The sequence below is a fragment of the Camellia sinensis genome, chromosome 11 (assembly GCF_055761805.1).
Source record: "Camellia sinensis isolate YWXY chromosome 11, ASM5576180v1, whole genome shotgun sequence".
Lineage (NCBI taxonomy): Eukaryota > Viridiplantae > Streptophyta > Magnoliopsida > Ericales > Theaceae > Camellia > Camellia sinensis.
In genome coordinates, this window is record NC_138971.1 from 129,033,546 (window position 1) to 129,061,439 (window position 27,894).

At 35.7% G+C, this 27,894-nt stretch overlaps 1 long non-coding RNA gene across 2 annotated transcripts; it reads right to left on the bottom strand.

Annotated features, from left to right (window-relative positions):
* Nucleotides 1–27,894, bottom strand: LOC114282794 (uncharacterized). 2 transcript variants are annotated; one of them, XR_014344517.1, is made up of 5 exons: nucleotides 27,727–27,894; nucleotides 26,828–26,917; nucleotides 24,666–24,737; nucleotides 13,487–13,531; nucleotides 1–266 (listed from the first exon to the last, which is right to left on the bottom strand). It is a non-coding gene; the product is annotated as an uncharacterized LOC114282794 (long non-coding RNA). The 2 variants fall into 2 exon arrangements; XR_014344516.1 differs by having other exon boundaries at nucleotides 26,828–26,911; nucleotides 27,727–27,870.

The window sequence follows — 27,894 nt, forward strand, 5'->3', positions numbered from 1 at the left end:
ATTCAAATCACAATTAATTTTTTATCTAAAAATATAGATTTATTTATATTGCAATACAAATCATAATCAAAATTATAAAATATTCTACCATACTAACAAAGTTACAGCAAAAAAAATTTAAAAGAAAATTATTCCAACCATAAGTTTTGAAAAGCCATAGTCATATCCATCTTCCAGAGAGACAAATTATCAAAACAAATTCACTTCTCAAATTCTCAACCTCACTTGTATAAATATTCTCGGCTAGCACCCATAACTTGCAAAATCTGAATAAAAAAGATGAACATATAAAAGTAATTGAAACTATATTAAGTTAATATAAATTTGTTAATGAAATTAATATTTACGTAAGAAATATATCACAAATAAAGCAGGCCAAGCAACATGAGCTCTAATAGCTTGTCCAATTGTTTTGACAAGTCCATATGATCGGATCAAGCTCTCATTAGGTTTGACTGGCACTTGAACATGTACCTCACAATAGTCAGGTCCTAGTTTTTTCCCTTCTATTTCTTTAGATGGGTCTGTGTTTTTAAGTACTCCGATTGCAACTGTTTCTGTTGGCCTAATGATACTTTCTAGAACAACTATATCTTCCACACGTAAATCAAGATTTAACTACTTAAGTAATTATACATTTACAATTAATAAATAATATTTAAAAAATAAATTAGTATAAAATGCCAGAGTGAAAATGATCACAACTGAAAGTGATATGCATTTCTCTAGTAGATAAGCAAGCCACATGATTTAATGCATCCAAACAACAGCCACAACAGCCACAACATACCACATAATTGTACACCAACTCAGTTTTTTCCCCCTTTTGTTCTCTTTTGGAGTGGTTATTAAATTATCATCACTGCCATAAAAAAATTTCCACCACAGATGGAAACTAAAGCAGAAGGAAAATCACCAATTGTGAATGAGATAATGAGATGACATATAAACACGTCATTTAGTCTTTCAGTCAACATAGTGTTAATAGGACTGAATGGTACTTTAGTGGGAAATTGTTCCCTATTATCAATCCTGCAACATGTAAAAACACTCCCTAATCCTACAAACATTTCTCTCAACCAACTTAACCCAAAAACCAATGATACAAACCAAAGACAAAATACATTAATGCAACTTCTCAGAATCATCTAAGATCACTGAATTTCAGAATTCCATTGCATGAAATCGTACTTGCTTCCTCAAATACCTGTTGGGATATGTAGCAAATTATCCCAAACCAACTCCGATACTAAACAAGATGGAGTTATTGACCAATTTGATCTTGATGGGATAAATTTTCAAGAAGACAAAGCAAATGTGCTCAACCTCATATGTTTAATCAATGATTGAATAAAAACAGCAAATTGATTTCAGCATGAATGGAGGGGGAAAAAACAAACGAATAAAAAAGGCAACACATTTTTAGAGAAAAACAAATGCTTCTATGAATGACCCAATCATATTCCATCAAACTAATAATACAAATATGTATATATATTGTGTTCATGAAACAACTAATAAAGCAACTGAGATAAGCAAGTGCTGATGCCTGAAGAAAATGGTAAAAGAGCTGATACAGTTCTCAGTCCAAGAAATAAGAATGTAACCAAAAAAAAAAAAAAAATTCCCACTGAAAAGCCCATAAAATTAAAGAAAACAAAAAGAACCAAAATTTTAATAACTTAACCAAAATTTTTCACACACCTCTTCTGAAAAGAACCTTTTTACTTTTCTTCCTTGAAACTTGAGAAGAGGACCATGCAACTTTTCCATCTATAACCTCAAATTCAAGCTTTTCTCTAACAGAACTAATATTTTGTCCTTCTGTCCCTCTACAGGCTTCCTTAGTGTCATCTAAATTATGGTTACCACTATTATCAACTTCTAACTTCTTTCCATGAAGCTTTCTTCCCTTTCTAGCTTCTGCAGTACCAACAACTTCAGTTTTCATCAAAAAATTTCTCTCCCTAGCAAAATCTCTATTGTCAGCTTCCATGCTTCCTAAGTTCATAAGTATGAATGGGAAGCAAGAAAACAGGAAGTAGAGTGAGCTTTAAACCTGGTAACCATAGGATGATTCTACCACTGCCACTGTTAGTTACTCTGTTTCACCAAACTAAACCAGTGGTACTAGAATTCAAACTGCTGCAACATCCTAGTGAACAAAGGCTACTGTGACATGTATGCTCTGGTTTGCATAATCAGTGTGGCAACTATTTGTGGGAGTTATTTCTGGACAAATTTGATTTTGTCCTATCATAGGAAAAAGAAAAATACTAATTTAGCTCTGCTTTGATGACTGGTCTATCAACCTTCTCAGGACTGAATGCTTCATTTTCTCTTCTATTTTTTTTGGTTTTGGAAGAGTCATTGAATACCTTCATTTCTTTCAGTGTTCTGTGTTTTAAGTCCCAAAATATCCATGGTTAGTACATTATGATACCCCAAATCCAGTAGTTAGTATGCAGCATATCTTCCTAAAGTGTTTTTTTTATTAATTTTTTAATTTTTTATTATTATTTGGAGAGAGTATAAATATGTAATTAGATAAGCTGGATTCAAAACCTATCAAAGGTATCTTGTATATTCCTAATTTTCATAGCCACCACGGTGATTATTTTAAGGAGGACAAATCTCTTGGGACAACTGTTTTGGCATTTTTGGAACAAATGAGAAATAAACAAATTTTGTTATGCTTTGAATGCTTTTTCTTTCAATTGAACTTTATATAGTTTGCTTTCTCAGATCTTCTCTTTATTACCCCTTCCCATTTTACAGTTTTGTTGGAGGTGTCATTGAGTACCTATACATCTTTTCATATGTTGGAAATAAGTTTAACTCAGATTACTTTGGTGTCTCAAAAGGTAGTACAAAGATGTTAGAACTTTTCATATTTTCATGGTTCTCTCTGGAAAGAAATTACATCATTGATCAAGATAATTTTATAATGTCGACACCAAATATGAATACCATGGATAAGCATGGATGTATTTGCCAGGGGAAAAATCTTTAGGAGGTGATAGATTTAGACATTGATTGTGTAAACTCACATTTAGGATTCATATAATCTAGTTCTTACACAATGAAATAAATAAATCTAATCTATATTTCATCTAGATTGATTATAATCATGGGTGGAGCTATTTATCAAAAAAATAAAATAATCATGGGCGGAGCTACAGTATCAATAGTGGTGTCAAGGGACACCACTCTCTTGAATTTCTTTTTAAGCAAATGTAAAACTTTACCCAGAAGGACTAGTCTTACAGTGAAGAATAGATGTAATAATCAAAATTTACAATATATATATATATATATATAGATATTATGTACCACATTAGTCAAGACTTGGGAATTAAATTCAATAAAATATTTCAATCACAAAAATTAACAAACAAACAAGAATATCATCAAATTAGGATTACAATTGGATTTAGGAAGACCTAAGAGGTCCATGACTACGACGGTGACTCTGATTTTTTTTTTTTTTAAATTTTATTTGATTTTTTAAGTAAGCTGTCTAGAAGAGGGAAAGTTCTTGCCTCTTCTGACAAATGTGTTGGATCAAAGAGAGAGAGAGAGAGAGAGAGAGACATGTTTGAAAGCATGTGTCAACAATTGCCATTACAAATTTATACCCGTGACATTTTAAACAAGTGCCATTTATACCATGTGTCAACAATTCATTTTTCCTAAATTTGTAATTACAATTTATATTAACCACACAATAAAAAGGTGTGAACAATTTTATTTTTTTCCAAAACATGATTACAAGTCCGATTGCATTTACTAATATAAAGCTAGTAGCCTAGTGCTATGGTGTATCATTGACATAAAAAAATTACAGACAATGTATTTATCACATTAATTACGTCTGCAGATTTGATCATCAGAGAACACATACAAATGTTGATTGATACATCATTATATGTGTGTATATATATATATATTGATGAAAAAACACGAGACTTATTACATTGCACATTCGATAATAAGTTATACTCGATAATAAGTTATGCAGTAAAATATATAGAAATAAAAATAGAACTCTTTTAAAAAGAGCCTACATATAAAGAAAAATCAATCTCCATGAAAGAAGGAAATCTCTCTACAAAGAACATTATTGCAACACAAAAAGATAAAGTAAAAATAAAATAAATAAAATATCAACACAACAATTACCACCAAACAAATACTACTAATCACCCTCACGATCCGTTCATTATTGCAATGGTAGCTATGGGACCTTCATTACCGCTTTGACGTTATAAAATAAAATATTATGGATCTAAGGCGGTCGCTTGACTTATAAAAACTTGTTTATCATCGTCAAATCTTAGTCATGAATCTAATTGAGATTATACTGAATGTAATGTTGTAATAATTATTTATTTTTATCATCTTATTTTATTATCTAATATGTTAGTTTAGTTGTCAATCATATATTAGAGTTATATTTGAGTAGTGAGATTTATTACATTAATATTGTGTTGATAAGGATAATATCATACAAAAATATGATAAATATAACTAGTATTATTATTTAATTTAGCATTTAAATTATCATTACTACATTAATTTAAGGAAAATTTGGTGAAAAGCCCATCCCAAAGGGGTATAAGACAAATTGTGTCCTTTTAACCCCAACAGATTAGAGTCTGAGCCTAATGATCCAAAAGATTCAGAAATAGATTTATGACCCCAGTGACCTTAATTTAATAGATTTCATAATTTATATATATTTTTAATATAATAATGACTACTCATATAACAAATTAAATTTGATATAAAAATATAGGAAAAGATTATGGTACACGCCCTCTCAAATGGTGTGTACCATATGCACCTTATAACTAAAAAAAACAATTGACATAATTTCATACTTTTTGAGTAAAAAAAAAAGAGGAAAAAAAAGTTATAACCAAACACTATATGAGGCATAACCAAAAATCTCATGAGTCATAACTAAAATGTTGTCTTAATTAAAAAAGAAAATTGGTAATAACTAAAAATAAAAATGATATAACTAGGAATGCATATGATATATCCCTTTCAAGGAGGTGTATAGTAGAATTTCCCAAAAAAGTAATTATTCTAAAATTTATTGATTCATAGAATAACTACAAAAAGACAAATAGAATAAAGAAAAAATTACCTATCAGTGGTACTATTAGAAAATTATTACATATTCTTGAAAAAGTTTTTTTTTAATCATTAATATGCATAAAATTTATCATTTATTTATAATCTTTTTAAAAAAAAATTGATAGTGAGGGAATTAAGTAAAATTCTGTTTGTTTTGATGATAGTTATTAGTGTGGGGATTGTTAAATTATTTTTATATAAAATAAATGTAAAATAATAAAATAAATAAAACCATGGTTTTTACTCAACAAAAAATACAAAACATTAAACATTAATGTTCAAAATGTGCTGCCCAACAAGTAAAAATAATAATAAAAAAAAATGCACTTGGCCGGTTCAGTGGCCAAACATTCGACTGGATGATCAGTAACACCCTAAGCCAAATGGACTATTTTCTATTACCATCTCCCAGCTCAGACTCCTAATCCGTTCACCCAAGGCCTTCCGTAGTCCGAAGGGGACTATGAATTCAGAGCTCACTTTGCAAAATAAACATGATATTATTTTATTGTTATCCTCACTAACAATTCACCACGAGCTGCTATAACCGGAAACAAATGGGCCCAAGTGATAATATGGATGTATGTGATGGTTGTATTAACAAGTGAGGAGAGAAAAAGTGAAAAGTAAGAGATTAGAAAAGAAATGGATAGGGAGACTGATGCGTAGTGCCTGCACATGTATTTATTTATTTAGATAAATTGCATTTACACTCTTCAGGTTTGCTTTTAATATAAATCCCTCCCTCGCATTTCAGAAATCACACTAAACCTCCTGTCAATTTTTTTCACTTAACAGAAGTTACAAAAAAACAAAAAAAAAAAAATGTGTAAGAACTATAATACCCTCAATTGAAGATTTGATTTTACTATATTATCAACCTGCCCAACCATCACCATTTAAACAATCTTCATCAAGAGCTCTGTTAGTTGACTTAACGGTCAACTAACGGAGGGGGCAATTTGTAATGAAACTTTAACCCTTAGGAAAGTGTTGTAATTTCCAAAATGTGAGGGAGAATTTGTAATAGAGACAAACCTTGAGGAGTGTTGGTGTAATTTACCTTATTTATTTTTTAAATTTTATCTAGAAATAATAGTGAGTTGAAATTGGGAAATTTTAGAATAAGACCCCCAAATGTGTTTATAATGAAGTCACAAAGAAGTAGAGCCCCACATGATTAAATGTATGACAAATCAAAATCGACACTCATCATTCCACATCATTATGGATGAAATTGTGAATAATTTTTTAGAGGTCTCACATATTTTTTGAAATTTTATAATGCACACACCTTTTTGTTTGTGTATCATATAATTAATTATGATTTTTATAATTTTTGGTTATAATTTATTGTAGTGGTGATTCTAATTTGATTATGACTCATTATGGTGTTAGTTATTATTTATTGTGGTTTTTGCTTAAAAAATGATATACAAGTCGACTTTGTAAACTAATTTTTTAGATCCAATGATATGTAAATGATATGATTGATTGATGATTAGGAAAAATATGAGAAATAGTATTGCATTAGATATTCTAATTGATTGCCACATCATTGGGCTTGAAAAGCGAATATAATATTTGGACTTAAAACATCAATGCTCTTTTTATTTTGGTTTTGACCGAAGAGATTTTGATTATGTCTCAAACAACGTTTGGTTATAACTGGAAATTGTGACCCATTGTGAATTTGATTATAACGTATTGTAATTATTATTTTTTGTTAGGATTCAATTTTTTTTTAACTATGCCTCAAATAAAATTTAATTATAACTTCTTGCGTCATGATTAAAAGTCATTTAATTATTCAAACCATAAATATAACACATACCAAAATATTGTAGAAAACTGGTTAAAGAAAACTCAAAATTGAGGAATATGGCAAAGATTGGGATAAACTTCTCCTTTTGTGTGTGGCATTATCGTTCCTCGGGTTCGGGTATGGCAATAAGAAAGCTTCAAATTGACAAAAATGGCTACTCTGGCAAGGCATTAATGCTCTGTTCTTGTGCACAGCAATATATCATGTATATACATATCATGGGTACTCTCTCACTCTCATATTGATATCCAAAGTAAATGCTCTGTTCTTGTGCACAACAATATAATATGTATATACATATCATGTGTACTCTCTCTCTCTCTCTCTCTCTTATTGATATCCAAAGTAAATGCCTTGATCTTCTATAAATAGAGGTGATCATCTTATTAGTTTCATATAATTCTTGTATTTCTCTCTGTCTCTATTTGCCTTGTTCTTCTTCCTCTCGACATGGCAGCCATTGTTAGCCTTTTGTTGCTCTGTGTTTGTTCCTGCTTCATCTCCGTCTGCGACGCACAAGCAACTATCCCGCTCGTTCCGGCACTGTATATCATTGGAGATTCGACCATTGATGGTGGGAACAGGCTTACTAGCAGAACACCTTACGGAATTGACTTAAACACCACAACACCAATACGCTGGACCAATAGCGAGACCATTGCTGATTTTGTTGGTAAATTAGATCGACTTCATTTTTGTATTGCTTTTCGATATGAAAAGATCTCTAAAAGTATTTTTTATTTATTTATTTAAATTTTTTTTCCCAACAATCTTCCTCGGGTTGCCCCTTGTTCCACCCTACATTGATTTGTCCAAAGCTGAAATATCAAGAATGGGTGTGAACTACGCATTTGCAGGCTGTGGTATACTGCCACAAATTGGTCAGGTGATATATACAAATGCTTGTCTGCATGTTTTCTTAACTGATTCAATTTTCTTTATGTTGATCACGAATTTTACTATGAAGTTTCATGTTCATTTGTTTGTTTGTTTTTGTTTTTTGGCTTTAGAATGGTTGGAGTTTGGATGGTCAGATTGACAAGTTCAATTCAACTCTGAGAAATAATCTGACCAAAATGTTCAGTAACCCGGACCTCCTCCAGCATGTGAAAACCTCAGTTTTTTTGTTTTCTTTTGGCATCAATGATTATGTCCAACTCTATCTTCCCAAGAAGAGTGGTACCCTAAGCAAATTGTCTCCTGATGCCTTTGCACAATTTCTCCCAAATGAACTGTCAGTGGGATTGACGGTAAGATGTTCACAAGCTTTATAATTACAGTAAAGTGTGTTTATCTGATTCTGAAACATGCAATAATAAGTATTACACTGAAACCGATACGCTATGTTTTACAGACATTATATGGATGGGGGGCATGAAAATTTCTGTTTAACAACATTTGGCCATTAGGGTGCACACCATTGTATGCCAATGTATCGGACCCTCTGGCTATTTGTTGCAATGAGACAATTAACCAGTTGGTCCGTCCGTACAACAACAAGCTTCCTGTGATGCTCAAGGAATTACAGTCCAATCTTTCTAGTGCCGTGTTCTCTCGCTCCAATGACTTCGAGTTTGTGGAAGACTTGAAGGAGAATCCAACTATGGAAATATGAGAGTACTACAACTACTACTGGAGAGGAAGTTTTTGCTTTCGAAATTGCCACCATTCTCATTCCATGATTTCCAGTCCAACATACTGCTTTTTTTTTTTTTTTTTTCGGGGGGGGGTGCAAGGGCAACAAATACTACAGGAGAGTGCCATTCCACGTTAACCGATTCCCTCTGCTCAAATAGAGATCAATATCACTATTTTGATTATCTTCACACTACCCAAGCTGCAAACCATGTCTTCTCTTTGAATTGCTTCAGTGGAATACTTTGCTCCCCACTCAATATCATACAACTCGTGGGGCCCAAAGTCTAGTGATCTTGTGTTAGGTTGGTTATGCATGTGATGGGTTTGTGTTGGCGCATGTAATGGCGTTGTTAAGATAGTTAATGAAATAGTTATTTGTAGCTCTACTTCATTTATGTAATGGCTTTTAGTTATTGAAATGGTATTTGTGGCTCTACTTTATTATACGTGTAATGGCTTTTATTAATATATAGTTAATGAAATGATATTTGTGGCTCTACTTTATTAATATATAGTTAATAAAATGATATTTGTGGCTCTACTTTATATACAGTTAATAAAAGCCATTACACATATAATAAAGTAGAGCCACAAATACCATTTCATTAACTATAATCCATTACATAAATGAAGTAGAGCCACAAATTACTATTTCATTAACTATCTTAACAACGCCATTACATGCGCCAACACAAACCCATCACATGCATAGCCAACCTAACACAAGATCACTAGACTTAGGCCCCACAAGTTGTATGATATTGAGTGGGGAGCAAAGTATTCCATTGAAGCAATTCAAACAGAAGACATGGTTTGCAGCTTGGGTAGTGTGAAGATAATCAAAATAGAGATATTGATCTCTATTTGAGCAGAGGGAATCGATTAATGTGGAATGGCACTCTCCTGCAGTATTTGTTACCCCTGCACCCCGAAAAAAAAAAAAAAAATGTTAGACTGGAAATCATGGAATGAGAATGGTGGCAATTAGAAAGCAAAAACTTCCTCTCCAGTAGTAGTTGTAGTACTCTCATATTTCCATAGTTGGATTCTCCTTCAAGTCTTCCACAAACTCGAAGTCATTGGAGTGAGAGAACACGGCACTAGAAAGATTGGACTGTAATTCCTTGAGCATCCCAGGAAGCTTCTTGTTGTACGGACGGACCAACTGGCTAATTGTCTCATTGCAACAAATAGCCAAAGGGTCCGATATATTGGCATACAATGGTGTGCACCCTAATGGCCAAATGTTGTTAAACAGAAATTTTCATGCCCCCCATCCATATAATGTCTGTAAAACATAGCATATCGGTTTCAGTGTGATACTTATTATTGCATGTTTCAGAATCAGATAAACACACTTTACTGTAATTATAAAAGCTTGTGAACATCTTACCGTCAACCCCACTAACAGTTCATTTGGGAGGAATTGTGCAAAGGCATCAGGAGACAATTTGCTTAGGGTACCACTGTTCTTGGGAAGATAGAGTTGGACATAATCATTGATGCCAAAAGAAAACAAAAAAACTGAGTTTTTCACATGCTGGAGGAGGTCCGGATTACTGAACATTTTGGTCAGATTATTTCTCAGAGTTGAATTGAACTTGTCAATCTGACCATCCAAACTCCAACCATTCTAAAGCCAAAAAACAAAAACAAACAAACAAACAAATGAACATGAAACTTCATAGTAAAATTCGTGATCAACATAAAGAAAATTGAATCAGTTAAGAAAACATGCAGACAAGCATTTGTATATATCACCTGACCAATTTGTGGCAATATACCACAGCCTGCAAATGCGTAGTTCACACCCATTCTTGATATTCCAGCTTTGGACAAATCAATGTAGGGTGGAACAAGGGGCAACCCGAGGAAGATTGATGGGGAAAAAAATTTAAATAAATAAATAAAAAATACTTTTAAAGATCTTTTCATATCGAAAAGTAATACAAAAATGAAGTCGATCCAATTTACCAACAAAATCAGCAATGGTCTCGCTATTGGTCCAGCGTATTGGTGTTGTGGTGTTTAAGTCAATTCAGTAAGGTGTTCTGCTAGTAAGCCTGTTCCCACCATCGATGGTCGAATCTCCAATGACATACAGTGCCAGAACGAGCGGGATAGTTGCTTGTGCGTCGTAGACGGAGATGAAGCAGGAACAAACACAGAGCAACAAAAGGCTAGCAATGGCTGCCATGTTGAGAGGAAGAAGAACGAGGCAAAGAGAGACAGAAAGATACAAGAATTATATGAAACTAACAAGATGATCACCTCTATTTATAGAAGATCAAGGCATTTACTTTGGATATCAATATGAGAGAGAGAGAGAGAGAGAGAGAGAGAGTACACATGATATTTATATACATATTATATTGTTGTGCACAAGAACAGAGCATTTACTTTGGATATCAATATGAGAGTGAGAGAGTACACATGATATGTATATACATAATATATTGTTGTGCACAAGAACAGAGCATTAATGCTTTGCCAGAGTAGCCATTTTTGTCAATTTGGAGCTTTCTTATTGCCATACCCGAACCTGAGGAACGATAATGCCACACACAAAAGGAGAAGTTTATCCCAATCTTTGCCATTTTCCTCAATTTTAAGTTTTCTTTAACCAGTTTTCTACAATATTTTGGTATGTGTTATATTTATGGTCTGAATAATTAAATGACTTTTAATCATGACGCAAGAAGTTATAATTAAATTTTATTTGAGGCATAGTTAAAAAAAATTTGAATCCTAACAAAAAATAATAATTACAATAAGTTATAACCAAATTCACAATGGGTCACAATTACCAGTTAGGTTGGTTCATCCTACTTTCCCATTTAGGAATGCACACTCAATATCGTAAAAAGTAGCTCATACCGCTATATCCATCTCTAACGAAATTTCGGCAATATCTCCCTATGGTTCTCCAAGTACACGACATAGACTAGGTGTACTGTTACACCTTGTCTAGTATGCACCCAGAGAACATGAGGACTTACTACACGAAATCTATACGAGATGGACTACATTTAAGCAGTAGAACTACTAATTAAGACATAGACTTGTGCTCCGGAACTGTCCAAACTGGACAATCCAAGAAGAGCTTCATCAAAGATGATTAGGCATCTCTAATGAAGATTCTTGGACAGGTCTATGGCTATTTATGCATGCATGGATAATTACTTGCTAAATTAACAACTGTCATATTTTTACATCCCAGTGGTGCAATCTGAATCAGAATTATCAAGCATACTAGAAGAATTTCTAGCATGAAGCATATTACTGAAGAAACTAAAAGTTTCTACAATTCTCTTGATAGATTATGATATAGAGCTTCATCAAATATGACTATGTGTGCACTAAAAAATTCAATCTATGTCCCTTAGTATAAGTAAAAAAATCAACTCCATCACATATATCATGAAAGAATCAATATGAAAAATGCCAAAGCTAGAGATGAAATATGCATAATTGATACAAAACTCCTACAGTATTTGTTTTTACAAGGCTAGTAGTGAACTATACAAGCATATCACTATCAATACAAAAACCTAAATATAAATCATGTCCCCGCAATCACCAATTAATCAACTAATCATTCAAAAACCTAAATCCAAATCATGTCCCCGCAATCACCAATTAATCCAAATCATGTCCCCGCAATCACCAATTAATCATCTTATGTCCAAAACTAGTCACAAAACCAACTACAGCTTTTTCAACTTTCAAGGTATCAAAATAAGTTACCATGACATTTCATCAGCTGGATTCAATAATTGTTTCATCTCAATCTGAGCAGCAAACTACTTGATTAATGTGCACATTTTTTCTACATTTCATCAGCTGGATTCAATAAGTTACCATGACATATTTTTTCTACATTTTTTATAAATAGTTGCAAAGGAATGATTTTCGTTGCACTGTAGTGATTTTGGAGATAGATCGACAAAGCTCAAAATTCTGAATTTTTAAACGGGTTCTATAGAAGTGTTCTCTAGGGGGTGTATGGTAGTTTAATTAATGGTTGACAAATATTTGAAACCTAAATGTCATAGTGAACTTGCTGGGTTCCACCATATTTTTACATCACCTTAATGTCATAGTTACTATTTACATCACCAAAACTTTATGTTTCTTGCATTATAAACCTAAAAATCCTTTTGCCTCGTCTTTAAAATACCTAGAAAACCATTCCTAACAACCATATCCACCAAGCTGTGTTCCATCTTGGTCTCAACCCTCAATTTCTACCAGGACTTAATTTTCTTTTTGGGTGGTTGATTTATGTGGATATGCATTTCTAAAATCCATTTTACAGGTCAATTTCTATTCCAATGTTTAACAACAATCAAAAAATAACATTTTGTCCATCCAACACTGCCAAATTCTACACTTGAAATGTTTCTTTATCATTAGTATTAAAACAAAATCACAGAAAAATAAAAAATATAAATATAAATAACTTGAACAACAAGAATATAGAGAAGCCACAAAATTCATATAACAAATAAATAACGAATCTAATAACGTTCATATAATTCTAGGGCGCGATCAAGCGTTAATGGAAGATAGCAATTATGAATCCAGATAAAAATAAAGCAGCAGCACAACCTAGACTTATAATCGGGGTAATTATCAGAAGAAATGAAAACGAAAACAAATTTAAAGAGGATTGAACAGATTAGAAAGAAACATTTAGCAGCTTGATGTGTGTGCGTGAGAGAGAGGTGAGATACATCCACGAAATCCAAAACAATGAACTCAAAACAATGACAACACACACACACACACACAGATATATATATATATATCAAATACATTCGAAAAATCAGAGATCTGAGGTCATACAAAACAAATGCATATATAATAAAAACTTACAGATTTGAGTTATGCAACAAAAAGAAGCGTCCGATTGAGCGAGATCTGCAACAAAACAGAGCAGCAACAAACTTACGGATCTTCAGTGAGAAAAAAAAAGGGGGGGGGGGGGGCCTAAACGAGCTTCAACATCTGGATTGGCCAAAGGACCAAAATCGAAAGAGAGGAGAACCAAAATCGGAAGATAAGCGCAAATCTGGTGACCAAAATCTACAAGTTCTGAAATCCACAGATCTAAAATCGATTGAGTGTTTGAAATCGAGAGAGGAGTGTTTGAAATCGAGTGAGTTTGTTTGAAATTGAGGGAGAGTGAGAGCTTCAAAACAGTGCGAGTGAGGGTTTCTGAGCTTCAAATTGAATGGGTTTTTGAGCGAGAGAGTGAGTTTGTTTGAAATCGAGCTTCAAATCGAGGGTTTCTGAGTTTTGGATGAGAGAGAGTGAGCTGTGGTAGAGTGAGAGTGCGAGACGGTTTGAAAGGGACGGAGTTTTGAACGGTGTGAACTAATTGACCTAAAACGGTGCCGTGTAATTGAGATCCAAAGACAACGTTTTCAAAAGGTTGTGTATAATTAATCTATCGTGGTGTTTTCCTAAACGCCACAAAAGAAGCGTTGCCGTAGGCCCTTTTTCCTGTAGTGATTGGTGACTTAGTGCAAGATATGAATTTAATATGAAGAATTTGGCATTAAATCACACATGCATTCATAATTTTGTTGAGTCTCATGAATATAAGTATCATTCATACCATTTGAGATGGAATTAGAGACTATATTTTACATGCATGCATAATCCATGAAGTTATGGAACTTGATTGCATGAGTTTTGAAGTTATCAAGCAGAGTTTGAAATGATTTGGGACTTGCATGATGAATTCATAATTAATTGAACTTCAATCTTGTAGAATTGACTCATATGATCATGTTAGCAGTTGTATGGCTCAAATATAGAACATAATATGCAAGTTGTACCATTGAAAACCATGTTTTGAAACCCAAATAGCATTATGGAAAACCCAAAAATCGACCGCATCGCTCGAGCGGTGAAGTTACCTCTCGAGCGTAAATTGAAGGCATCGAGTATTTTTGCAGACAATTGCACGGTGGCACAAGCGGCAAAATTTGCGTTCGAGCGAACCCTGTTTTGAATTGCTCATGGCTCGAGCGACCCAAAGTTGCGCTCGAGCCTAAAATTCAAGCAACCAGTACTTTTGCAGAGCTTTGCAAACTGCTCGAGTGACCAAAGTTGTGCTCGAGCGAAGAGCCCTATTTTAGGAACTTTTGAAACATTGTTTTATGCTTCAATTTCCATTCTCTTTCATTTCTAAGCATTCTTAGCACACATTGAGCATCCTAAATGAATTAAAGAACACAAAAGAAGCCTAAGAAAATTAAGCAAACTAAATGTAGTAAACAATTTATGGAATGGACATATTGACTCACCTTTGTTAAAAGGTTGAAAGGCAAAAATAATTTTACTTGTGTATGGTACGGGTTTTCATTGGACAGAAGTACCATATAGACAATGCCACATAATAATTTCAACTAGTAAGGTAACTAATGTATGTATTCTCATTTACAACTTTACTGTTAGAGTGCAGTTCCTCTATATTTGTGTTTTGATTTTCTCTTCCTTTCTCCTCATAATGTTTAATTGCTATCAATAAATTGTTACTTTTTCTAATTAAAAGATCTCATAGAAGATTAGAAATTGTTCTCACTTGCTCAATTATCCACTAAATAAAGGCATAATGTGATATATTAAAGAGTAGACGTGCAGATATGAGCGGAGAAGAAATATATTCAATATGATGAGTAAGTGTTATAGTAACTAGAAGGGTAGAGAACTAATCAGGGTCCTAGACTGCAAGTTTCTAGTATGTTATGGGATAATGTGGCACCACCAAAAGCACAGTTTCTGAGTTGGCTGGCGTGCCGAGGGAGGGTTAAAACAAGTAGTCTACTACAGAGGTTAGGGGTTTAAAGTGGAGGTGATGTGCCCATTTTGCAGGACTGAAGCAGAATCTGTGACTCACATTTGTCTGCACTGTTCAGAGGTGTGGAAGGTTTGGGCAATTTTGTTGCGATGGTGGGAATTTTGCTAGGTTATACCTGATACAATTGAAGGAGTGCTGTTTTGGTGGATTGTAACAAAACTTAAAAAATCTGTAAGAAAGATCTGGAGGCTTGTACCAGTAGCAATGTTGTGGTCAACTTGGAGGTTGAGAAATGATGTAGTCTTCAATGGTTATCAACCAAATATGGAAGAGCTTGGTGAATTAGTGAAAGTCAGGGTTGGGCTGTGGGCTAAATCAATTATGTCTACTATCCCCTATTCAGTGCATGACACTGTGAACAATCTGTATCAACTTAGGAGATGTCTATGAGGTGGTTGGCTTGGAGTTGGTTTTTCTTGCTTATGTTCTGGTTGATTCCTCACAAGCTTTGGGTTTTGTGCTGTTTGTTGTTTGTGCTTACTTCTTGAAGCCATCCTTGTTGGTTTTGGAAGTTTAGCTTAAATGATGTGTGCATTATTCCCCCCCCTCCCCCTCCTTTCCCTTTTTATCGATGTAATATTCTTACTTTGTGTTGAATCTTTCTCATCAATAAAGGTCTCTTCTTTTTTGTTGATTTAAAAAAATAAATAAAAAAAAAACTAGAAGGGTAGAGAAACAAATATTAGAAATTACACCCAATCTATACTATCACTACAACAAATAACACTTTTGGCAACAAAATTTTTGGTCGCCAAAAGTCATGTTTTAGTCAGCGAAGGTTTTTAGTGACTAAGAGTTTTGGTCACCAAGTTTGTCGCTGAGCAATTGTCGATAAAGGTTATTGGCGACTAAAAAAATTTTAGTCGACAAAAGTAATAAATTGCTGACCATTTTTTTAGTCGTGAAAAACATTAAAGTAAAATTGTCTATAACATTTTCAGCAACTAAAATTTGTTGTCGCCAAAACTTGAGAATTATATTTTACGACTAAAATTGTAGTCGCCAAATATTTTTTATTTTATTTCATGTTATTGTTTTTTAGCTACTAAATATTTTTTTTTTTTTTTTGATAAATAAACCAACTTTATTGAAAGGCATCAAGGCGATGCAAAGAATACAAAAACTAAACCACCTATGCACCACAAGGAACTACACAAAACATGAATAAAGTAAGCAAAAGAACTATGAAGACAAGTCTTCTACAAATTCAACAAAAGACAAAACAGCCAGGTCCACAGTCAGCGTTAACCAACTATGCACCACGAGGAGCAAACGCCTCTCCAACCAAACCACCAAACGCATCTCTCCCAAAAATACCTGCAGATTACGTTCCAACCACAGTAGCCACATAAGACAATGGCCAGCCAAGTTCCAAGCTCTCCGCCTTCTCTTCCCAACCCTCCCCCCAACCCAGCTTTGTAACACAGCCCTTACAGTCCCTGGCTGAACCCAATCCAAACCGAAGAGAGCTACTATAGACATCCAAAGACGTGAAGCAACCGGACAGCAAATAAGCAAATGATCCACTGACTTCGCACATCCACAACACATGCAACACCAATTGACCAAAATATGCCCACGCTGACTCAAATTATCAATCGTCAAAATACGGCCTAATGCAGCTGTCCACACAAAGAAAGCAACTTTAGACGGACAACCCACCACCCAAACACTCTTCCAAGGGAAAGGCACCCCAACCGTCCCTGTAATCCTATGGTAAAAAGAGGATACAGAAAACACCCCTTTAGACTTCGGACAATCCCACCTCATAAAATCCTCTCCAGCCCCTCTAAACCGAAGCCCATACAAAAAACCCAACAGATCCAGCACTTGCCCCATCTCCTAATCCTGCACTTGCCGACATAGAACAACATTCCACACAACCACCTGGCCTTGCATCTGGGCATAAGAATCCACCGTCGCCTCCCGGTCAGTGGCAATCCGAAAAAGCAACGGAAACATCACCGCCAATGGCAGCTCCGCACACCACCTATCCCTTCAAAACCAAACCTGGGTCCCCACCTCAACCAAAAAACTCACATTCTTCCAAAACTCCTTCCGTCCCAACCAAATTCCTTTCCATAAACTGCGACCATGCGAATGGGTAACCTCCTCCGTACTCTAATCCCCCCATCCCAAACCATATTTAGCCCCGACCACCTTCCTCCACAACCGCTCCCTCTCTACCCCAAACCGCCATAACCACTTCCCCAAAAGAGCCAAATTAAATGAAATCAAACTCCGGATCCCCAAACCCCCCATCGCCTTAGGAGAACAGATCTGCTCCCAGGCTACGAGATGATAATGGAAGGATTCTGACCCTCCTCTTCATAAAAAATCACTCTATAACTTTTCCAACCTCCGAGCAACAGACACAGGAATAGCATGTACTGACATGAAATAAGTCGGGATACTCGAGACGACACTCTTGATCAGTGTAACGCGGCCCCCTTTCGAAAGATATTGCCGCTTCCACCCTGCCAAACCACACTGCACCCTGTCCACCACCCCATCCCACACCCTTGGAGCCTTAAAAGAAGCTCCCAAAGGTAACCCCAAATAATTTGTGGGTAAGGCCACTATCTTACAACCCAAAATTGCAGCCAATATAGAAATACGTGGCACGGACCCAATCGGAATCAACTCTGACTTCCCTAAATTCACCCGAAGTCTCGAGACCGCCTCAAAATAGAGAAGAACACACCTTAAATAACCAACCTGACTCTCCTCCGCCCCACAAAAAATATGAGCATCATCCGCACAAAACAAGTGAGACACCACTAATATAGTAGTCCGGTCCATACCCACCTCAAAACCTGTCAAAAGACCCCTCTGAACTGCAGTAGATAACAAGCGCTCCAAAGCCTCCATAATTAAAATAAACAATAAAGAAGACAAAGGGTCACCCTGCCGTAAACCCCTATGAGTCGGGAAAAATCCTGCTGGCGTCCCATTCACTAGGACAGACATCCTAACCGTCGATATACAAAACTGAATCCACTGCCTCCACCGTTCCCCAAACCCCATTCGCTCCAACATATACATCAAAAACCGCCAATTCACATTATCATATGCCTTCTCAATATCTAACTTACAAATAAGACCAGCACCCCCCTGCCGAATTCGCGAGTCAACACACTCATTTGCTACCAACACAGCATCCAAAATCTAACGCCCCCCCACAAAGGCATTCTGGGACTCAGACACCAGCCCCTCCAAGACACCGCGCAACCTGTTAGCCAAAACTTTTGCCAGAAGCTTGTACACACTCCCCAACAGGCTAATGGGTCGGAAATCTTTTATATCCGCCACCCCACCCTTCTTAGGAATTAACGCTACAAAAGTTGCATTAAGACTCCTTTTAAACTGCCCGGACTGATAAAACTGAGCAAACAAGGCTACGACATTTGTCTTGACCACTTTCCAACACTGCTGGAAGAAAAGCATAGTAAAACCATCCGGGCCTGGCGCCTTATCCCCAGACATTTTCTAAAGAGCCTCGAAAACCTCCTCCTCGAAAAAAGGCCGCTCCAGCATCTGCCTATCCGCCTTTGAAAGAGCATCAAACTGAACACCATCCAAACTTGGCCTCCAAGTTCCATCCTCCCCCCGAAACAAATGCTGGTAAAAGCCCACTATGCCCTCTCTCAACTCCTCCTCTCACGATAACACCACCCCATTAACCCACAACTTCCAACTTGATTAACCCGACGATGAGCAAATCCTCGTTTCAGATGGTGGCCACGACTGCTGGCAGAAGAGAACAGATTTTCGTGCCAAAATTTGATTTTGGTGGTGGTTGAGAGGGAGTTGCATTGGTCATGGAGGGTTTTGCCTTTGGGGATGGATGGGCCAGAACGAAGAACAACCAACCTAGGGTGATTGCGCCAATACATCGGGATGCGGATGTGGTGGTTCAGGTAGGTTCTGAAGGGGGGTGGTTTCAGAAGTTGGATAGAGCGGTAGTGGGGAGGGTGGGAGTTTTGGGGGAAAAAGGTTTGGATACGTTGGTGGTTGCAAATTGGGTGCTTCGATGGTGGAAATCGTCAAGGGAAGTGGAGGTTTATGGAATTGGAGGGTAATTTTACCTCTGTCTTCAGATCAAGGCGCGAGGCTGAGAGTGTGATATGTGGGCGGTGGACGATAGCTGGGCGTGATATGGTTCTTAGCTGCTGGTCGCCGGATTCGCTGTGTGCGGATGGCGGGGCACCAGTTTCGGTATCCAATAACTGGGTACAGATTTTGGGCCTTCCAATCCACCTTCGAAGTCCTGAGTTGTTTCGCGAGATTGGCAACAGATGTGTTGGTTTTGTGGCGATCAATGAGTCGGTGGAGATGCTGGGGTGTGTTCGGTTGAAGATGTGTGGCCAGGCCAGTGGGTATCCGTCGCAGATTTCAATCCGATGGGGTTCACGGCGTTATACACTGCCTATCTGGACGAAAACTGGGCCAGTGGTGGTTGCTGCGCCGGCGTTAGGTGGTTCTACGGTTACGTTAGTCACCTAAATTTGATTTTTTTTTTCTCTACTAAACTTTTATTCGCCGAAAGTTTGATTTGCTTTTGCCTACTAAATCTTTAGTCGCCAAAAATGTTTTGTTCTTCAGGTTATTTTTGTTTAGCTACTAAATAATTTAGTTACCTAATGTTTGATTTTTTGGGGCTACTAAACTTTCAGTAGCCTAAAGTCTAACTTGTTTTTGCCTACTAAACCTTTAGTCACCAAAATATGTTTGCTGTTTGTTTGCAATTTTGTAGCTACTAAACATTTTAGTCGCCTAAAGTGTGATTTGTTTTTTGGCTAACTTTTAGTCGCCAATTTTTTTTTTCCTTTTGACCTACAAATTGTTTAGTTGCCAAAAACATAGTTTTATGTTTTTTCTCCAAATTCTAATTTATTTACAACCTGTATGTATTTCGTGCAACCTGTACTATGTATATGAACAAAACAATACATCTATTATCAATCATTCCAAAATAGATTTCCAACCATTTCACTTCCAACCATCCAAAATTGTATAATTGTAAATGTAAAATTCCATACAAACCATAGTCCAACTTGTACTATCTAGTCCAAACTTTTTTAATAATTCCATACAAATCATAACAATCAAGTTATCTATGCCCCAAAAATAAATGTACTACCATGCGAAATGGCCATTTGTCGTGGTGCAAATTAACATTGGAATCTGTACCATAACAAAAGGAATTCTATATACCAAGCCAATAATTATAAAGTCGAGGGCAAAAAATATCTATACGAGTAATAGTAATCCACACAAAAGCAAAGGACGACAAAATTATCAGGAGTATGCAAAGGTCGAAATTGTCCTCCATACACAAAAAAGGAGTATCCACAAGTCCACGCCAAAAAAATAAATAAATAAAAATAAAATAAAATAAAATTGCACACATTAGTATTCAGAAATGCATGCTTCAATGTACCTAGTTATTCATGTTTTTCAAAACTAATAGCAAAAACTAAATACATGAAGTGGTGGACAAGTATTTCTTGTTCTATTCAAGAAGTCTTTGATAAGCAATAAGAGGTTGAGCTTTTTTGTTATGTAAAAACTAAATACAGGACTTCATAAACACGTCTTCATGAAAATTGATCCTATTTAGCTTTTGGTAGTGTCTTAAGTTTTCAAACAACATGATTCTGACTTTAAGATTTTGGTAGTTTGGAAGAGTTGAGGAATTGGGAGTATTAGAAAAGTCATCATTCTTGAGAAATGTATATATACTCCGCCTCTGTTTCACTTCTCTCAACAAGCATACCTCTTATTCATGTAATTTAAGGGAAGATGGCATGGTTAATATTGTCCAACCAGTTCCTTGCCTTCTTCTCCTTTCTCTTATGTTGTAAGTTTATTTGTTCTTCCTTATCTCTTCTTGCGCACATCATTTGTGCTCCATTGACGAAAGTTTTGCATTGGTTCGGGGGCTTATCTAAAAATAATAAATAAATAAATAACTTGCTTAAATAATAAAATAAGTAAATAAATAACAAATCTGTAACATCCATACATTGGTTCAGGGGCTGTTTTGCATTTTCGCCGCCCGAAAGCCCTTTTTGAACTAAGTTTAAGGCGTTTTTGGTTCTAACTCTCAAACTATGCGTGCGAATTACATGCCATCTGTGGTCACAGATCCTATTTGTCATGAGGATGCTGCCCTTAACATCCATACATTGGTTCGGGGGCTGTTTTGCATTTTTTCTCCCTGAAAGCCCTTTTTTGACTAAGTTGAAGGCGTTTTTGGCTCTAACTCTCAAACTACGCGTGCGAATTACATGACGTCTATGGCTACAGGTCCTATTTGTTACAAGGATGCTGTGTGTGACAGCCATACATTGGTTCGGGGGCTGTTTTGCATTTTTGCCCCCTAAAAGCCGTTTTTCGACTAAGTTTAAGACATTTTCAGCTCTAACTCTCAAACTACGCATGCAAATTACATGTCGTCTGCAGCCATATGCCAGGAGGATGCAGTTCGTAACATTCATACATTGGTTCAGGGGCTGTTTTGCATTTTCGGACCTTTTTCACCTAAGTTCAAGGCGTTTTCTGCTCTAACTCTCAAACTACGCATTCGAATGGCATGTTGCCTGTGGCCACAGGTTGTATTTGTCACGAGGATGCTGCCCCTGACACCTACACATTGGTGCGGGGGCTGTTTTGCATTTTCGCCCCCCGAAAGCCCTTTTTCGACTAAGTTTAAGGTGTTTTCGACTATAACTCCCAACCTACGTGTGCAAACTGCATGCCCTCTGTCTTCACAGATCCTATTTGTCATGAGAAAGCTGTTTGTGACGTTCATAGAGTGGTTCGGGGGCTGTTTTACATTTTCACCCTCTAAACGCCCTTTTTCGACTAAGTTTAAGACGTTTTTGACTCTAACTCCCAACCTACATGTGCTAACTACATGTCGTCTATCCTCACAGGTCATATTTGTCACGAGAAAGCTTCTCATGACATCCATTGTGTGGTTCAGAGACTGTTTTGAATTCCCTCCCCCCCCCCCCCCCCCCCGCGCCCGCGCCCGCGCAAACACCCTTCATTTGTCCTATATCTAATTAGTATTAAAATGATCAATTAATATAAGATCCCTAACTATATGCAATCCAGTAAAATCTTTCCCAAAACCTAGTGCCTTCTTTCCCCTTTCTTAAAAGTCAACAAGAAAGTTGTAGCTAAAAGACAAGCTAATGGTGTTACCCTCACCTATTAGCTTGAGAGGGGATGATAAGAGTATCAATCATTAGTAGTCTCAGTAGTGGAGTTAGTTGCTTCAACATACACAACATCATCAACAATTGTGCCAGAGGGTAGTGAGAAAGAACAAATACACATTGTACACTTTTTTTTTTCTTCTCAAATTTCAAAACAAAAATGTACACTTTTTTTTCTTTTATCAAATTTCAAAACAAGGCGAGGAAGAAAAAATGTTTGGACCTAAAATGATTGCACTTTGCAACTGTACAGTGATTCCATGAAAATTTGTAATGCAAACTTTGGATGCCAAGTCAAAATCTACTCAATTCTTTCCAAGCTATAGCTTAATAAATATAGGCTACTCTCAGAGATAGTATGTTACAATATCTTAACACCACAATTCTGCACAATGAATTCATGAAGCATGTAATTCAGTAGCATCAACTTTCTAACCTAAAAAATTGCTAGAAAACTTGGTGAAGTTGTTTGGGTCTAATTTAACATGATTTTCTCTTCCACTACAACCAAAATAACAAGCATTGGCTATGGGAAAATAGATAACCACACAGAGACATACACACCAAAATAAGGCAAGCAGTAAAAGCAACCTTGAAGAGATCTATCCCTCTTCAACTACTCCTGTCAACATTACCTAGGAGAGTGACAAAGATAATAGATTCATACTAATGCTAATTAGTAAATGATTAACAAGAGAACAACCCCATTAAATTATTCTTGGAAATAGAAACATTATGCATGGGATTTGTGGATGTGGGGGTGGGGAAGAAACGGCCACGTATCTTATGTTTCCATGGTTAGTGAGCGGTGAGCTGGAAGCGCCATTTATTTCATACACATAGCTTAAATTTGTACATTTCACTATTTGGTGGTTCTTTCCTTTGTCGAAGTAAAATAAAAAAAAATTAAAAATCAATAGTTTTCTTTTGAGGAGTTCTTCCATTTAATTTCTATAAAACTTATGTTGGTATAAAAAATTTCTAATTAGTCAATACTCAATTCAAGTTCGGTAATATTTATCAATCAGCCCTGTTATATACCAAAGGAGATTTGCATGCATCAAATTATGTAGGAATATCAGTTGCACAAATGCAAGGTGGAAAATTTCAAAACCTTTGGCATTAAACCAAAGCAAAGCCAGATTTTACTCCAACAATAAAGGCAAGGCCAATACATCATACAAAACCGAAAGATGAATGATGTGTGTGCTCATGCCAATGACATGATTCATAACAAAAATTTTCTAATCCATTTTGTAATCTTTTTATATGGTTGTAGAAGAAGACACACATTATCCATAACAATATATATGTTAAACATCTTGTATATGGACTATAATTATCAATAGTTGGAAATTGTTATCAGAGCACAATAAAGGACTACCGGGAATTCAGTTTCATGAAAATAATAGAAAGAGTAAGCGAAACCGGATTTTACTCCAACAATAAAGGTAAGTACAACACTACATACATGTTCCAAACATAAATGATGCATGTGCTCATGCCAAAGACATTATTCATAAGGAAAATTTCCTAATCCATTTTGTAATCATTTTTATTTTGTTCTAGAAGAAGACACACGGACAATTTTGTTTGTATGTAAAGCCTGTGCATGTGCCTACAAGTTTACAAATCTTCTTTGATTTTGGAATCTGATGTTGGAATCCCAACACCGTACAGGAACCCCAAAAACTAATCCAAGCAATTTTTAGAAAAAAAAATAAACACAGTTATCTATAATGACTATCACAAAGGTTTACAAGGACTCAAACTAAAATGTAGGATACGGATGCGGCTGCTTAGGAAGCCATGTGTTTACTGCAGTATGAAATCAATTAAAGAGAAAAAGCAATAGAATAAACAAACAGAAAGAGGAAAAATAAGTGATACAAAATACCAGAAGAAAAAAAAAAAACAAACAAACAATGGAAAAAGGAAATCAAGTGATACAACATACCAGAACATGTTTGGCTCAATATAGAACGAACTTCTGGCTCAAATCCCATGTCAAGCATCCGATCAGCTTCATCTAGAACCCGCCAAAAAGAAAGGAGTTGGAGACACTAGTGTAGGGAGCTAGAATGCTCTAGTAAAATCAATTTCATCAAAATTCCCATATCCATGCCTGACACAGGTAAATCACTAATAGCTACAACTTGAATAAAAGATTAAAGGGCTTTCAGGCTTTCTGCTGTCATCTTTTTCTAGAAACTGAATTCACCAATACAGCAATCAGATAAGACTAAAATGTTCTTAAATACATAAGGCATCTAAATAAATTTAGTGAGCTAGTTTATGACCCATGAAAAGACTCCCAATTGGAGTTACAAATAGGGGAATGATATTCACTCCCCTTGTGAGAGGCAATATGGCCAAAGAAAAAAGTGAGAGACTAAAAGGGGATTCGGCGTATCGTTTCGTACAAATATGGAAACTCTCAAAAGTTAAAAGAGAAACAAGAAACTTCAAGCAAAGACTCCCAATGTTATAAACACAATCTAATTGGTCCCAACAAAATAAGAACCAAGAATTTGAACAACCTAGTCTTTTTTTCACCTCAACACTAAAAAACCTGATCTTTATAGTAGTCTACCCAATATAATTGAAAACGAATTCCTCCTTGTTCTTGTCAAAATTTCCATTTGGTTGGTATGCTTTTCTAAGCATAAAGGGCACAAGTGTACACTTTGGTACTAATCCATTCACATAAAGGGCACAAGTGTACAATTTGGTACTAAATGCCAATACAAACCAAAAGTTGTTCAATTAAAGTCCAACAAATTAACAAACACAAGTGTTTATGATTTTGAACATAACTAAGGTTCCTATCATTAAGATTGACAAATATATAGGACATAAAAATAACAATACACAACACCCAATTAGTACACATTAATGTGTGAGGGATGTCGTTTTAGCAACAAGATTTAAAAGGGCCTTTTAATACGGTTAAGAAACATGATCAACAAAGATCAACAATATTGGAACTTAGAAGACAAAAAAAATTGGTTTAAAGGGTTGGATTAAGATCTAGGGCTTTCCATTGTAAGAGAAAAAAGAAAAAGAAAAAGCATAGATTGACTTTGATCTCCCACTAATGTTTGTATCACTTTCCATCAAAACAAAAATATTTCAGCTATTTCAATGGGAATGAAACAAACATTTTATTCCTTGCTCACCACATATTCAATTGCAGATTTGTACCCGAAAAAACATTGAAAAATCTACAGAGCACATGATAACAAGATATTTCAGTTTAAAGGGGACTCGTCGGAAGTAAATTTGCTGTCGCAGATTAAAAAAATGATATTTTTCCATCAATTTAAAAACAAAACCAAAAAAAATTGACATTAAAAAACTGATGTTAGAGAAATTGCAATTGGAAAAGAGGTTATGTGCAAGTCAAAGCTTATAAAAGCAAAAATCTAATATAAAATGCTCTTTCCAAATTGGTACCATTATCTAGAATCTTCTAGACATCAACCTCTGTGCTGTCATTATCTTTGGTTACTTCCCACCCAAATAGACTATAGAAGTGCCAAGAAAGAGTTTTGGAAGGCTACTCTAGCAGGCATAAAGAGTGCTAGAGCAGCAAGGTGTTATCTATGACCAGAAGATTGGTGATAGTCTGCCAGAGCACTCAGTTTAGCATTGTCTAGCACTCTAGCATAAAGGAACGTCCATGTAAAGAGTGCTTTAGTGGCTGTAACTAATAGACAAGAAACTCAACGATACCATAAATATTTTGATAGCCAACTTCTCTCTACGCCTACGACATATTAAACTCAATCTTTCTTGGACAATTATACATCCAACCATGTTCAAATGATGAAGATATTATAGTAACTTAAACAGCCATATATATTTTGAAAATGAAGGGTACTCAAACACAGAAGCAACTTCACTCTTAACAGGTATCAAACAATAGTATGTTGCAACAAATAAGTAAGGATATATATCAAGTAGAATGTGATTTACGTAAACATCTAGTCAAAATGAGAATGTAATTTCTTTTTCTTTTTCTTTTCTTTTTTTTGTGTGGCAAAAAATTCAAAATGAAAATAAAATTAGAGAGCAAAATTGAAGTAGTCTTACAACACCAGACTTCAAAGAAAATACCTGGGGTCCTTTAGAAGTTCCTCCATATAAACAAACTGACTGCAAGCCACGAGGTTTTCCAGCATTACAAAGAACGTCTGAAATCTGCCACTAGCACAAAATGTCAGTGTTTAGCCAATTCTTCAACTAATAAATACCACTAAATCAAGTGAGCATTTTGCATGTAAGGTAGAGCTATGGATAACGAATATATATACACAAAAATAAAACAATGTCACTGCCACATTGATCCATTTTGTTCTTGATTTCTGTCTCTAGCTAATTTTCTTTTGTAGTTAAAATTCTTCCAACTGCAACTTCCTCCATCACTTCAGTGTTATAAAAGAAACTGATTCAGTCACTACATCCATCCCATGAACTTCACAGAACCATACAATATCTTAAAAAAAATAAAAGAATAAGAATTGTACAATAAGTACATAAAGGGTAAAAAAACATAATGGAAACAAACATTTCCAATAATGAGTGAAAACCCCCCAGAAGAAGGTTTTCCAATACAATAGATTAGGGCTTTGAATACATACATACACAATGAGGGACCAAATATACATGCAAATACATACACAATCAATGGATTAGGGCTTTGAAACTAATGCGAGAGAAAGGAAAAATAAGGGAAAATGTATGAAATCACTAAAATCAAACCCATTTAGGACATCAAACCCATAAAACTTTACAAATCAAACCACTTCAACCAAACCCATTTTTGGAAATCAACACCAAATTAAATTGAAGAAATCATAACAACCCTAGAGCAAGATTCAGAAAGGGGGTAATAGAGAAAGGGGGACAGAGAGGGAGAAAGAGTGAACAGGGTCGACAGAGCGAGAAACTGAGAGAGAGAGAGAGAGAAAGACAGATGCGAGTGAGAGAGAGACAGACCGAGAGTGAGAGAGAACCTGTGAGGATGCGGCCGTGATGGTAGTGATCTGCGGCGGTGGCGATGGCAATCAGCGGTGGTCTACGCTGAGGTGAGGTGATGTGGGGTGAGGTTTGGTGGTCAAATAGAATGTGTGTGAGAGAGAGAAGAACCCCATATATCTAATTCCTCAATAATAGGGCGCCAA